Source organism: Mytilus californianus, unplaced genomic scaffold (genome assembly GCF_021869535.1).
Source record: "Mytilus californianus isolate M0D057914Y unplaced genomic scaffold, xbMytCali1.0.p SCAF_2, whole genome shotgun sequence".
NCBI lineage: Eukaryota > Metazoa > Mollusca > Bivalvia > Mytilida > Mytilidae > Mytilus > Mytilus californianus.
Window position 1 is genome coordinate 66,077,600 of NW_026262668.1, and position 16,710 is coordinate 66,094,309.

General features: G+C 34.4%; 1 protein-coding gene across 1 annotated transcript in view; it reads left to right on the plus strand.

Moving 5' to 3' along the window:
- The first annotated feature begins 471 nt into the window (after nt 1-471).
- LOC127730267 (glycoprotein-N-acetylgalactosamine 3-beta-galactosyltransferase 1-like) overlaps nt 472-16,710 on the plus strand; it is a 29,671-nt gene continuing 13,432 nt past the window's right edge. The window contains exon 1 of the transcript XR_007995015.1: nt 472-514. The gene's annotated coding sequence lies outside the window, so the exon portion shown is untranslated. The remainder of the gene's footprint in view (nt 515-16,710) is intronic.

The following is a 16,710-nucleotide window of genomic DNA, read 5'->3' on the forward strand; positions in this document are numbered from 1 at the left end:
TTTGTAGAAACATCAATATTGTGATGTTGACATGATTTTTGCTTCGGGATATTTCCGTTTTTGTAACACGTGTTTTTTTACACAAAAATGATTTATTAACTTTGAACATCAATAACTTCCCATTGCATATTCTACGATCATAGACGTGTATCCAAAGAATCATGTAGTTCATAACCACAAAATAGGACAACAACAAAATCTGATATTTATACTTTATACCGGCTTCAGTAAAGCCGCTTTGTTGCATTAAGCGGAAGATATGTAGCTGTTCATAGAATGGAAGGATATTCACTCAAAATTTTTCTCTTTGGATTTTTTATTGGAGTAATTCTTTACTTCCCGATCTTAAATCAGACAGTAACGTTTACATTTGAACAATCAGTAAAGCAAAGTGTATTTGATATAGTACAACGCCTAGCAGACAAGCTAGAAACATTTGAGCATAGTATCTTAGATCGTAATCCAATTCAAAGCATAATGCCGGATTTTGATTCCGACTTACACTTCCATCACGGTACGTAATACTATGATTTAAAATACAAATATGGTAATGACTAGGTAAAAAAAAATCACTGGCTCATGAAAAGAAGGAAATGTGGTTTGATTGCCAATCCACCAGAGTTCATAAGATGTTGATGTATAGGTCACCGTACGGCCTTTAACAATTAGAAAACCCATACCGTATAGTCAGGATGTTAGCCTTCCCTTCAAAAGTACCCTTCAGTACTGAAAAATGACGGAAATTGTCATTACTTAAAACAACTTTATCTCTACATTACTGAAAACATGCATATAATTAAAAGTACTGAAAAGTTATAGGTATGAAATGTACTGATTGATGATATTTTTACCAGTACTGTTTATTTAGTGGCATTGTAAGATTGGAATCTTCTACCTTCGGATATCATCACCAAGGTGAAATTAGCGGACGAACCAGCTAAGTTATTCCAAGAAATTGTAAGGGGTCCCAAGTTGTAAGTAAGTTATTAACCTTGTCACACGCGCGATGTAGTAATGTCCAAGGACTTGAAGTCGTATCCAATCAATATCAAGAGCAAGACATGTAAACGCTATGTAAGTTCCTGGTAGTGTATATTTAAAGGCGAACCTGTTCATTTGGGTGAGTCAACCTATGACAACGTTTAAGACTATGTGTTTAAAACTTCAAACAAATGAAAAAAATATGTTGGTAGAGGTTGATCGGAATACAAAAATTAAATGTTACATGTGTGAACACGGCGAATAGTAAGCAGAAACTTACCAAAACGTTTAAGTCCAACCGTTATATTTTCGTCAATTATTTGATTTGAGCAGGCGTTTTATTACGTCATATGTGCGTTTGTCGGGCTTAATTAAGGATGTGTCATTGTTATATAATGCCTTAACTTAAGTGATCTGATTATATAGAAGAGCGTAACTCTGAGATATAAAATACTGTTAATCGTTCATTTCTTAATCAGATCATGCAACACATAAGGTCAAACGATGTTAAAATGAGGCTCAAACAGTCATGTGACGGTTATCTTAGGTAATTACTGCAAAACGATAAAACTGATTTGTTGGAGCATAGAACCATGTTATACACGGTGACACCGGTTAAACCATTTTTGCTGTTGAAACTTGCCCTAGATTGAAAATTTTACCTTAAATATAAGAATACTTTTCTTTTATACCAAAATCAGATAAAACAAAGTTTTATCTGATTTTTATCTGATACTGATGTTCAGTAGTTGTCGTTTGTTGATGTGGTTCATAAGTGTTTCTCGTTTCTCGTTTTTTATATAGATTAGACCGTTGGTTTTCCCGTTTGAATGGTTTTACACTAGTAATTTTTGGGGCCCTTTATAGCTTACTGTTCGGTGTGAGCCAAAGCTCCGTGTTGAAGACCGTACTGTGACCTATAATGGTTTACTTTTATAAATTTTGACTTGGATGGAGAGTTGTCTCATTGGCACTCATACCACATCTTCTTATATCTATTTAAATCAATCTACTTTAATTTATGTTTACTCAGTGCATTTATATCAACAGCTATATGTTATTTGTAAACTAGCTGTATGTTTATCAAATTTTATTGATATCGAAGGTATAATCGGATTATATTTTAACATGCTTTTAAAATAATTAAATGTAGACGGATCTATTATTAAAACATTATGAGAGTTAGAGTGCTTGTGTTTCTAACCCGAAATTTTGTCATCAATGAAAAAGAGAGGCGAAAGATACTATGAAGGGACATTCAAAATCATAAGTCAAAAGACAACGCCATGGCTATAAAGGGAAAAAAACACAACAGTTCACAAAGCACCACATAAAAAACTAAAGACTGAACAACACGAACCATACCACAAACTTTAGTGATATCAGGTGCTCTGGAAGTGTAAGCAGATCAAACTTGAGTGATATCAGGTGCTCTGGAAGTGTAAGCAGATCCTGCTCCATATGCGGCACCCATCATGTAAGTACAAACCCGGTGTTAAGTCCAATTCGATAGGTCACATTCGGGGAAAAGAGGACTAGATTGTGGTTACGACAATTGGAGCATATCCATTGTCATCTGTGAAACAAATATTCCATAACGGTCAACCAACTCGCGATGGCGTCCGTAAAATTTACGAATAGATGATATCAACTTCACCACTTGGAACTCTGGGTTTAATAGCTCCCTTGTGAGCGTAACCCTCTATAAAAAATCATGATAGGAAATACAGGCCCTTGAATATCGTATCAACTGGGAGATATATACTTCATATGCAGCCGCCGCTTGAATTTTGATAGATAGAAATTAAAAGTTCACAATTTGGATGCTGAAATCATCTCTTTTGACGTGAAATTTTGTTCTTAACCGACCCTTATTGTTAATTTCTTGATAAAAGTCAAGATATGAGGCAAACTTAACTATACCTGATTTATCCTTCATTTCAAGTTCGATGGCATAGATACGTTCAACATAGTCACCTTTGAATTATTAAGTGATATTACATCATCTATATAGCGGAACGTTTCAGTTAATGGATAATGCTAATTTCTTTTCTATCTTCCTAAGAAGTTCCTGTATGAAGTCAGCCTAATATGAATAAAGGAACAATTCGACAAGAAGAGGGATTCCTATTGTCCTCCAATAGAAACAAATAGTACGATTTATCTCTCCCTGAGACAAGATACTTGTATTAACTTTGGCCAGAAACAGAAATAAAAGCTTTTATTGCATTTATTCAATTGCACTTCAGGAGCGAATCCAGGACTTTTGAAAGCGGGCGTAATTATATCAAACGATTATATACTTCCAAGCGAATCGAGGGGAAATTTTTGAGCGATTTTATGCTCAAAAAACATATAAATCGTGAAACACATGATTATTATTTTGTCGATCAAAGGGGGCGCACGCCCTCTACGCCCCCCGGATCCGCCACTGCATCTATATATGATATCGTAATATATGGAACGCCGACACTGTCTTATTATGACATTTCTCATTATATGATGTTCATTTGCCATTATTTGATGTCATTTTACCCTTATATGATGTGCAAATGACATTATATGATGTGCACTTGTCCTTATATGATGTACACTTATCATTATGTGATGTGAACTTGTCCTTATATGATGTACACTTGTCATTATATGATGTGAAGTTGTCCTTATATGCTGTTCAAACACGTTTATATGAGGTGCAAACATCTTTATATCATGTCCACAATTCATTATATGATGTGCTTTCTCCATTATGTTATGTGATTGAGTCCTTATATTATGTGATGCTTTCCTTATACGATGTAGAAACGGCATTATGTGATGTGCAATCACCTTTATACGATATGCAATCACCTTTATACGATATGCAATCACCTTTATACGATATGCAATCACCTTTATATGATGACAATTTGACCTTATCTGATGTGCAAATTATATTATATGATGTGCAAATTATCTTATATCATGTACAGATGTCTTTATATTATGTGCAAACTTCTTTTAAATTATATGATGTGAACTTATCCTTATGTTATGTGCTAACATCGTTATATGATGTGGTAAGGTCATTATATTATGACAATGTAACATCATATGGTGTGGTTCGGTTTACATCTTTATATGATGTCAGAACATCATTATGATGATGTCGAAACATCATTATGATGATGTGCATTCATCGTCCTGATGGTCAATGAACATGATTACGATTAAAGCGATTACTCACTACGTCAGAACTGATTCCGATCTGCTTCTACGAAAAAAGCAGTTCTGTATCTATGTCGTATGAAAAATGGATGAGATTTTGAAAGAGTTAAACCTAGGCACGTTGGTATCGCGTTTTAAAGATGAAAAAATAACACCAGATATTGTCGGAAAATTGTCCAAATTTGAATTGCAAAGTTTAGGCTTAATCGATAGCTCTAAAATAATGAATTTACGGTTAAAGTGTTTAAATTATGGATCTTCTACTTTGTGCCGAGCACCTGGAAGTCCAATATTTCAGATACCAGAGGATATTCTACACTTTTTTCTTGAATGCCAATTTACTGTTACTGATATAGCAAAGCTCCTATCAGCTTCTGAAAGTACAGTTTATAGGAGAATGCGGCAATGTTATTTAACTAAAAAGAACGTCTCAAACATTTCGGATGAAGATTTAGATTCCTTAATACAGGAAATAGTTCAGGAATTTCCCCGCTGCGGCGAAAACATGATAAAAGAATTGTTAATGCAAAAAACAGCTATACAGGTATGTTGAATACTCTCTTTTTTATTTTTATATTTGATTTCCTTTCTAATACCAAATAAATCACACAGTCATGTGTTTCATAAAATTAATTGTTACCAGGTGGTGAACATGGGATCTAGTCGTTGTAAAAAGGGGATGGGGTTGGGTGGTATTGCGGTTGGAATTTTCGATTTGAACCTTTTTGCTAAAACTGTTATTTTTTGTAGCATGGACATTAAAGTTCTTTCTTGTACACAACTACTTTTAGAACTGTTTTGCATTTTGAAAAGCAGAAGAATTTTTATTTTCAATTTGTCTTTTGCAAATCAACTTAATTTTTTTTCTCCCGAAATCCTTTAGCCACTAGCCCGCCTCCATACCGAATGGTCATGCCATACATTTACAAGTATTATCTATTAAATATGAGTGAAAATGTAGCGGGACAGTAAACTAAACATAAAATTGTCACCAAACGAGCATCCAGTTTTCGGAAATGGATAAAAGTGTAATTTCCCATGAATATTATTTCACTTATAGAGCAAAGATATAAAAGATGATGGCAAAAAGAATAAAAAGTGGAAACGATGAAATCGTCAAAAAGATTACAACCCGACAAAAATTTACAAAACAACCTAAGGCCACCAGTGGGTCTTCAATAAAGCGAGAAATCCCGAACCCAGATGCTGGCTTGAGAAGGCCCTGAAACACTTATATAAAAAAGAGATGTGGTGTGATTGGTATGACACAACTCTTCACAAGAGACCAAATGACACAAAAATTAACATCTATATAGGTCACCGTACGGCCTTCAACAATGAGCAAAGCCCATACCGCATAGTCAGCTAAAAAAGGCCCCGAAATGACAATTGTAAAACAATTCAAACGAGAAAACTAACGGCCTAATTAATGTACCAAAAAATGAACGAAAAACAAATATGTAACATAGCAACAAACGACAACCACTGAATTACAGGCTCCTGACTTGGGACAGGCACATACATACATAATGTGGCGGGGTTAAACATGTTAGCGAGATCACAACCCTCCTCTATACTAAATCAGGAAAATAGACGCCACTCTACACTTCGAAACACAGAGATGAACCAAAAGTATAAAACATACAAGAATAACAAATGCTTAAGGTTCTGGACTTAGGACGGTCGCAAAATACTAGTAAGGCGAAGTTAAACATGTTTAGTGAGCGCTCAATCTACCCGCTCACCTTGAGCCAATGTACATATATTTAACTTCAACGTCTACAATTTTGAGTGTCAATGCCAAAGAATAAATTTTGGGATCCCTAAAAAATTTAGCATTTTCACAATTTTATATTTTCCATTAATTCGAAAAGTCCGTCACAGCTGTTTAAGTCATACTTTAGATATTGAACGTAATCAAACTTTTCAGTCGAAGGTTTTATTTTGTTAAAACATGAATCTATGGTGGCATATATCTGCCCCTACTTGTCACTTAGTTAAGTCGTCATAATTAGCTAAATAAGTCTACTTGTCACTTAATTAGATCTACTTGTCACTTAGTTCAGTTCACTTGTCAGATATATAAGTCTGTTTTTACATGTCATGAAATGGGCCAAAACACCTAAAGATGTTTTTATTTTCTATACAAAATAGTGTCATTTTATTATCTGACAAGTAGACTTAATAAACTTTCTCAAAATATGTTGCGGAACAGATTTTTCCCGAATGTGACCTACCGAATTAGACTTATTACAGGGTTTGTACTAACATGAGCTACACTACGGCTGCCACATGTGGAGCAGGATCTGCTTACCCTTCCGGAGCACCTGAGATCACCCCCAGTTTTTGGTGGGGTTCGTGTTTCTCAATCCTTAGTTTTCTATGTTGTGTTTCGTGTTCTGTTGTTTGTATGTTTCTTTTTTAGCCATGGCTTTGTCAGTTTATTTTTTACTTATGAGTTTGAATGTCCCGTCGGTACATTTCGCCCCTCTTTTACTCCAGTTTAAATCTCCGGAAAACGAAACATTGATATGTACATGTCACTTAAGTTAGAGCACCGTCAAGTATGCTGTTCCTTTTAACCGATGTTTTAATACTCAAGTAATCCGTAATATTAGTTCAAAAGGAGTAATGCATATTGTGTCTTCTACAAAACATCCTTGCCCAAGACATGCTAAAATAAATATGCTTACAAAATTTCATTTGTTTTTGTATTCATATACATGAAATATATATATATATAAATATATATATATAGATCTAACCACTTCATTCTTTAACAGGTGACTATAGAATGCGTTTAAGAGAGAGCTTACATCGGCTGGATGACATTGGAATACAAGATAGAAAGAAGAGAAGGTTGCATAGAAGTATATACAACGTTGATGGTGTAAATCATATGTGGCATATTGACACAAACCACAAGCTTATCCGATGGAAATTTATTGTGTTAGGGGGAATTGATGGCTTTAGTAGATTTATAACCTTTCTCAATTGCAGGGACAACAATAAAGCTGTTACATTACTGGATTCCTTCAAAAATGGTGTAGCAAAATTACGGAATGCCTTTACGTGTTCGATCCGATAAGGGCCTTGAAAACTGCCTAGTTGCTGATTACATGATCAAAGATCGAGGTCCTAACCGTGGTAGCATGATAACAGGGAAAAGCTGTCACAATCAGAGGATAGAAAGGTTGTGGAGGGATGTTTTTGAAGGTGTATTGTGCTTTTATTATGATCTTTTTCATTTCATGGAGGAAGAAGGCTTTCTTGACAATTCACTTAGCGACCACATGTTCGCTCTACATCATGTATATATATGCAAAAAATCACGCGATGAAAAATTGAACATATGGGCACGGGCGTGGGGAAAACACCGCCTTCGTACTGCAAAATCGTCTCCTCTTCGATTATTTACTGCAGGTATGATTAATAATCCACCCGATTTTGAAATTTTTGACATCGAAAATTACGGTACAGAGGGAAATTATGAAGATACTTTAAATGACTATACTGGCATAGATGATCCCAGGCCTATACTTGATTCACAGGCGTTTGTTGTAAATGAAACATGCCAAGAACAACTAAACTTGTATTGTCCAAAAAATTGGAGCTCTGTATATCATGGAATCGACGTATATCTACAAGCATTACATATTATCGAGAGGAATTCCGGAATTATTGAGTGATTATAAACGAGTTAACCTTTTTCAGTGTAGGACATATGTATATCATCTTCTCATTTTTCTTAAGTGTTTGGCAATAAACTTTCAGACAGATTGTGAAATTGAAAGAGTTAGATAAAACCAAACTGGTTAAGCATTATGTTGTTGAGAAATAAGAATATAAAAAAAATGCTGTTACAGTTTACTATTTCAAAGATGATGACTTCCGATATTGTTTTATTCCTTTTTATGTAATTTGTTCATGTTATTTTATGCTTTAAATACAAATGTTTATCGAACACTTTGATTGAATCAAGTATATAGTTGTGGTATGTAGTTTAACTCTTGTCCGTTTTTCTGTCATTTAGTCATTTCACAACGAACGACTTTCAGGACTTCCGATATTCAGGCGATTTTTGGTATACATGCCAGTCTTTAAGGTAACAATACACAGTTATCAAACAAAGTGATAATTTACCCTCATAAATATTAGCCATCCTCTTTTCCTTGCTTTTAAATAGTAAAAGCTTAATGTTTGTATAAATAAGAAGATGTGGTATGAGTGCCAATGAGACAACTCTCCATCCAAGTCACAATGTATACAAAGTTAACAATTATAGGTCAATGTACGGCCTTCAACACGGAGCATTAGCTCACACCGACCAGTAAGCTATAAAGGGCCCTACATATCCAGTGTAACACAATTCAAACAGAAAACCAACGGTCTTACTAAGTATCTATTTACAAAACGAGAAACATCTAATATATGTGCATATGTCTATAATCAGAATCTTCGAAAGATTCTATTTCCAATGCTAAAAAGGGTGAAATTTTATTTATTTTTGGTGTATCCATGGCAATAATCTGCATGTATTTGCTATAAAATAGTGCTAAAATGGGGGTGAAGGTGTCGTTTCCCAAAAATTTTGTCCCGGCAAACTTGAATTTCAATGGCCTTGAGTGATACCTTTTCTGAATCTATTTACATACATATATCAAAATATGAAAGAAAAATCATATGTCTTTCGCCTAATTTTTTTCGTAAAATTGCGTTGAAAAGTTGGAATAAGATCCCAGTTAAGGTAACCAGTCAAGTACCCACGAATGTAGTACTTAAACTAGACAAAATGATGCCCCCCCTCCACACTCCACTCTGAAGTAACTGTATTATAACAAAGTCAATGTAGGACTTTCTTTGAGATATTATTGTGTCTGGGAGACACAGATGATGCCCCCAGAGATGCAAAGTGTTATTTCGGAAATGTTATGCATGTATATACTCCAAATATGACAAAGTTCAACGATCTCCCAAAAGAGCAAATATTGATAAAAATCAAAACCCTGACCACATGCACACCTTCAATATATGAGGGGGTGGACAGCTATTGAGGGAGGTGGGAGAAGGGGACGGGAGGTGGGAGAAGGAGGGGCGGGAGGTGGGGGAGGAGGAGGTGGGAGAAAGGGGGGCGGGAGTTGGGAGACAAAAAAAAGTGGGAGAGAAATTACTAAAAAAAAAAGTGGGAGGTGAGAGATAGGGAGCGGGAGGTGGGAGAAGGATACACCCTGTCCACTCCCTCATATATGTACAAACAGCCAGCAAAGTGAAAACTTCTTAGCATTGAAACTGTAGGAGTTATCCGGAAACGATATGCACCTCTTGCAAGTATATACTCCAACTAGAGGCTCTAAAGAGCCTGTGTCGCTCACCTTGATCTATGTGCATATTAAACAAAGGACACAGATGGATTCATGACAAAATTGTATTTCGGTGATAGTGATGTGTTTGTAGATCTTACTTTACTGAACATTCTTGATGCTTACAATTATCTCTGTCTATAATGAACTTGGCCCAGTAGTTTCAGTGGAAATTATTTTGTAAAAATTTACAAAGTTTATGAAAATTGTTAAAAATTGATTATAAAGGGCAATAACTCCTTAAGGGGTCAATTGACCATTTTGGTCATGTTGACTTATTTGTAGGTCTTACTTTGTTGTACATTATTGCTGTTAACAGTTTATCTCTATCTATAATAATATTCAAGATAATAACCAAAAGCTGAAAAAATTTTAAAAAATTACCAATTCAGGGGCAGCAACCCAACAACGGGTTGCCTGAATGGTCTGAAAATTTAAAGGCAGATAGATCTTGACCTAATAAACAATTTTGATTTTGAAAGATTTGCTCGAAATGCTTTGGGTTTAGATATATGAGCCAAAAACTGCATTTTACCCTATGTACTATTATTAGCCATGTCGGCCATCTTGGTTCGCAGGCGGGGTCATCAGACACAAATTTTAAACTACCCTTATGATGATTGTTTACAACTTTGGTTAAATTCATCTTAGTAGTTTCAGAGGAGAAGATTTTTGTAAAAGATAACAAAAATTTACGAAAAATTGTTAAAAATTGACTTTAAAAGGGCAATAACTCCTTAAGGGGTCAACTGACCATTTTGGTCATGTTGATTTATTTGTAGGTCTTACTTTGCTGTACATTATTGTTGTTTACAGTTTATCTCTATCTATAATAATATTCAAGATAATAACCAAATACGAAAAAAAATTTCCTTAAAATTACTAATTCAGGGGCAGCAACTGAACAACGGGTTGTCCGATTCATCTGAAAATTTCAGGGCAGATAGATCTTGACCTGATAAACATTTTACCTCAGATTTGCTCTCAATGCTTTGGTTTCAGAGATATAAGCCAAAATCTACATTTTACTCCTATGTTCTATTTTTAGCCATGGCGACCATCTTGGTTGGTTGGCCGGGTCATGTTGACTTATTTGTAGGTCTTACTTTGCTGTACATTATTGCTGTTTACAGTTTATCTCTATCTATAATAATATTCAAGATAATAACCAAAAGCTGAAAAAATTTCAAAAAATTACCAATTCAGGGGCAGCAACCCAACAACGGGTTGCCTGAATGGTCTGAAAATTTAAGGGAAGATAGATCTTGACCTAATGAACAATTTTGTTTATGAAAGATTTGCTCGAAATGCTTTGGGTTTAGATATATGAGCCAAAAACTGCATTTTACCCTATGTACTATTATTAGCCATGTCGGCCATCTTGGTTCGCGGGCGGGGTCATCAGACACAATTTTTAAACTATCCTAACGATGATTGTTTACAACTTTGGTTAAATTCATCTTAGTAGTTTCAGAGGAGAAGATTTTTGTAAAAGATAACAAAAATTTACGAAAAATTGTTAAAAATTGACTTTAAAAGGGCAATAACTCCTTAAGGGGTCAACTGACCATTTTGGTCATGTTGACTTATTTGTAGGTCTTACTTTGCTGTACATTTTTGTTGTTTACAGTTTATCTCTATCTATAATAATATTCAAGATAATAACCAAATACGGCAAAATTTCCTTAAAATTACTAATTCAGGGGCAGCAACTTAACAACGGGTTGTCCGATTCATCTGAAAATTTCAGGGCAGATAGATCTTGACCTGATAAACATTTTACCCCAGATTTGCTCTCAATGCTTTGGTTTCAGAGATATAAGTCAAAATCTACATTTTACCCCTATGTTCTATTTTTAGCCATGGCGACCATCTTGGTTGGTTGGCCGGGTCACCGGACACTTTTTTAAACTAGTCTTACTGGCTGGTACAGTCGATACAAAAAATAAAATAAAAAATGTCATTGACATTCTACTTACACCGTTGAAGTCAGTTTTGGGTATATATTACCCCTTTTAGGCTTCGTAGAAATATACACATATTCTTAAAATCAAATTCTTTGCCCACACAAGTAGAAATAAATATATCAAAAAGTTCAAACTGCTTAAAAGTCCTTTAATTTATTACATTTTCGCCATCACTTTAGAGGAAATAAGTTTTGCTAAGGCACTAAGAAACACGAATTACTCATGATTGCCATTGTTGTTGCTCAATAATGACGAAATGAGGAAACTTTATAAAGGCTTCTTGTCAGACGGACGCGTGGATGACAGCCACCAAGTGAAAACAAAACCTCAATAGGCCTTTGGTCAGCCCAGCTAAAATTTGATCAACTATTAAAAATAGGTCATTAGTCCAATTCTAGGCTTTTATTTATCAAATCAAAACATTCAAATTTATCCTAACAATTGTATTCTTTCTACATTCATGTAACATGATTTATTCAACATACATGTCAAAGATCTGCATCTGATAACATACGACACGTTGATATACTATCAACTTTGCCTTCCATAAACGTATCTATCAATTCTTCCAAATTAATCTGAGTCAAAACCCGTCTAACAGCGTCTGCTGACGTCGACGCCATTTTAAAATGATAGGTTTTCGTAGAAGCAGATCGGAATCAGTTCTGACGTAGTGAGTAATCGCTTTAATCGTAATCATGTTCATTGACCATCAGGACGATGAATGCACATCATCATAATGATGTTTCGACATCATCATAATGATGTTCTGACATCATATAAAGATGTAAACCAAACCACACCATATGATGTTACATTGTCATAATATAATGACCTTACCACATCATATAACGATGTTAGCACATAACAAGGATAAGTTCACATCATATAAAGAAGTTTGCACATAATATAAAGACATCTGTACATGATATAAGATAATTTGCACACCATATAAGACCATTTGCACATCATATAAGATAATTTGCACATCATATAATATAATTTGCACATCAGATAATGTCAAATTGTCATCATATAAAGGTGATTGCATATCGTATAAAGGTGATTGCACATCACATAATGCCGTTTCTACATCGTATAAGGAAATCATCACATAATATAAGGACTCAATCACATAACATAATGGAGAAAGCACATCATATAATGAATAGTGGACATGATATAATGATGTTTGCACCTCATATAAATGTGTTTGTACAGCATATAAGCACAACTTCACATCATATAATGACAAGTGTACATCATATACGGACAAGTTCACATCACATAATGATAAGTGTACATCATATAAGGACAAGTGCACATCATATAATGTCATTTGCACATCATATAAGGGTAAAATGACATCATATAATGGCAAATGAACATCATATAATGAGAAATGTCATAATAAGACAGTGTCGGCGTTCCATAGTAATAAAAGATGAAATTCTAATTACAGTAAACTCCTTGGTAATAATAAATCAATCTCAAATGCATCGGAAATACTGAGAAAACAATATCTTCCCAATTTATTATTTTCTCTCCATAAATTTGTATAGGACATGATTAAAAAAAAATAAAGGTTATATTATTGATAGTTTATGAAGAACATATTTATTTCTATTAATCCAGATAAAATGATAGAAGAAGGAATTACGCTGCAAGAATCTATTTCAATATCATGTTATATTTTAACAAGTAACTGCAGGACTGGTAGAATGGCTGTTAACCAAACTTGGAGCAAGCGCTGTACTCACGTCCGGTATCTGGTAAACAATGGCGCTAAAACATGTGGACTTCCGGTTTTATATTTGAAAAATAAGGAAAGGAGATCAAAATACCAAGAAGCAATTTCAAAGATTTATGACACATATGGAAACGAGTCTGACTGGACGTTAATAGCTACAGATGACAACTACGTGATCATTGAAAATGTTCGGTATCTGATTAACAAGACTTCGTCCGATGTCCCTGTTATGTTAGGGTATAATAAAGACTTTCGGGTTTCTCTTCCCCAATTTAAATATAGTTCTGTAATAGTGTTAAGTAAGAGTGCAATGGCTAAATACAGACATTTGAACAACAAATTTGTTTGTAGGACAAAGAAAGCCCTTAATTTATATAATCTTCTCTGCATGAAACGCATTGGAATTTCGTACAATTCGAAATGGGTCACATTATTAAAAATTATTCCAATAGAAATGTCACATTATGCTTCGATAAAAGTTAGGCATACTTAATAGTTCCATCCTTTTCTTCTAAAGATCTAAAACCATTAATTTGGCCCGGTCAAAAAGAAAACAAAGAAAGTAGTACATATTTTATAGAAAATAGTTCCTACGCATAGCTGTTACTTTGTCAATATGTCAAATATTTGGGTACTTTCGGTATCAAATGAAAGCTTAAGGACTTGGGGGTTGCTGTAAAACCCTTGTTCGGAGCTTTTTTTTTTTAATATAAAAAAGAAATATATTAAATTGATATAGGAGGGCATAGTTGCCCTGTTGCTCAAATCAGAAGTACCATTGTTGTACTACCCAACTTCAGGGAACCAGTGAGCTCTAATATGCAAATAAAGGTATGTTGGTTTTTTTCAGCACAAGTAAGGATAAGGTACAGTGTTGACATGAAATGAATATCACTTTATTTGATTTTAAGACAAAGTAGCTATGAATGCTTGAAGTAGCAGAATTTAAAAAAGAAATCAATAGGCTACGAATTAGTGGTGATATTCCTTTATAAGTTTTGTGTGCATACTTGACAATCTTTATGTACATTGGTATACTTTTTAAGGCAATATCTCTATTAGAATAGAAGTTAATGATGGGAAAATTGAAGGCATCTCTTTTGTTGAAAAGTTTAGATACCGTTGTTAATTTTTAGTTGGAATATATATGTAGCATATCCGACTGTATCTGCGGTTACCTTTAATTCACGTTGAATTGAATCAGAGATTTTGAATTTTTCCGTGAGAAGGCCTTTTTGAAATCTGATTCATACAAATAAAAAAAGATATGTCAGACAAAATATAATAATGTACTCAGTTGTTGGCTAAAGCCAAAATATCCTTTTCAAGATTGTCTAATTCAAACAGTGCAGGTATGAACTGATAGGGCAACAGAATGACTTTCTCACTAACCAAAGTTCGAAATGTTTGCCGCTGCCCGACTTATATAATCAAGTGCCAACAGTATTGGGTAAATTGGACCTTTCTATTGGTTCCCACAATATTTTACAGAATTTGATGGTCATGTGACTGCCAATATTTAGGCTATTGTATATTTATAGACTTATATGTATGAAGAGATAAATCAAAGTAATATTAGATTTTATAAATAAAGTAATCTCGTCTATCTAATATGAATCGTTATTAATCCAGAAACGAACTTTCGTACCGATCAGCATCTAAGGATATCGGGTTACCCTCACTTGGGATTTCTCGACTTATTTTCATATAAGTAATTATAAAAGGTGGTTGAAAATCGGTTCATTATAATATTTTGATAACTATCTTTGATAGAAACAGAGACCAAAGTAGTGTTGTTGTATCTACTTGTTGCTGTCATTATTTTTTCAGTATTGTGTTTTTAAGACTGAAGATCTCTGATTATGATTAACAATTTGTATCATGAGTATTGGGACATTTTCTGGTGAACTGTTGACTTATTATGTTTTGTTTCAAACTACTTGAGTACTGCAACATTATTCTTCTGTTCGCACTCAGGAATTGGCTTTTCATTAATACTTGATTTATCCATGATCTGTTTTTTTCACTTTGTCTTTTAATTAATCTCGAGATTGAAATTAGTCTTTCATAAGTTCTATGTCACCATTTGTGAGCTCGTGTTGCTTAAAGTTTACAATGTGATTTTCGGTGTAGTGTTATGTGGACTGTTATTTGTCTTTTCTTTGGTATCATGTGTTTTCCACTGTGTCTTTACTCGACCTTGTGATTTTTTTAATTGCCCCTTGGCATCTTCCGCCTTTTTTTTATCTAAGCCACTTCTTAGTATTAAAAAAACATTAAACAGTTACATTGTATATCTCTTATGGTTTGTTTTAATAGGATATGATCTCATTCCCTGCGATTTCTATACAGAAACTCATTTTAATATAAGTCTTTTATATGCAAACTTATATTTTAAACTGCTTATGCTCTACACACAAATTATATTTATGCCGAAATGCATCAATATATATATGTATAAGTACGTCTAAACAAGTGACAGATTCATCCATTGGAGCACGAGTGAAGGTGATACACGGCTGAAACACATATATTCATAATTACTACAAATATCAGCACAACAATGTTAAATCTGAAATTTGCGGAAGCAAATTTGTGTTCTTCCCTCGCCGGGATTCGAACTCAAGCTATTGGGATATCGTGAAAACACCGCCTGCACTGTGTCCAGCGCTCTAGACCACTCGGCCACCTAGACTGAACTTAAAACTCAGCTTTCGGTGGCCTAGTGTTACCTTTCCTCGTCAGTAGAATCTAGAGTTGTAATACAGTACATGATATATTAGGCATGAAGATGGAATTGATTGCAGATTAGCTAAATTATCTATCTTAAAGGTTCGTAAGATGCAGTCACAAAAATAATTAATTGATGAGTACGTCTAAACAACACCCGGAACCCCCCCCCCCCCCCCCCCTGGATCCGCCACTGACCAATGAGGTGATACACGGCTGAAAACACATATTATATTAATAACTACTCTAAATGTCAGCACACCAATGTTAAATCTGCAAATTTGCAGAAGCAAATTTTTGTTTTTCCCTCGATTCATATATACATATATAGTATTTCCTATTGTACTACACAAGGATTCTTAAACATATACAGATGTGGGTTTTTTTTTGTTGTTGTTGGGGTGTTGTCTCATTGACATATGCACCACATCTCCTTTTACTTGTAGCATCGGTGTCTTTTCGATGTATTGCAGAATATATTTGCATATACAATTTTCAAAACACGAGAGGTGATCTAGTGATTACAGATATCCCCGACTATAACAACTGAGAGATCATGATTTCACTTCTGTAGCAGCATACTGAAAAGGCAGTATAGGTTGAAAACAATAGAGTGCAATGATGGCAATAAAAACAGAACTTCCCTGAATGCTGTCTTTTCTTTATTTCAATTCGAGTTGAATGCTGATGTGTATACAAGAAACAAAACAAATCG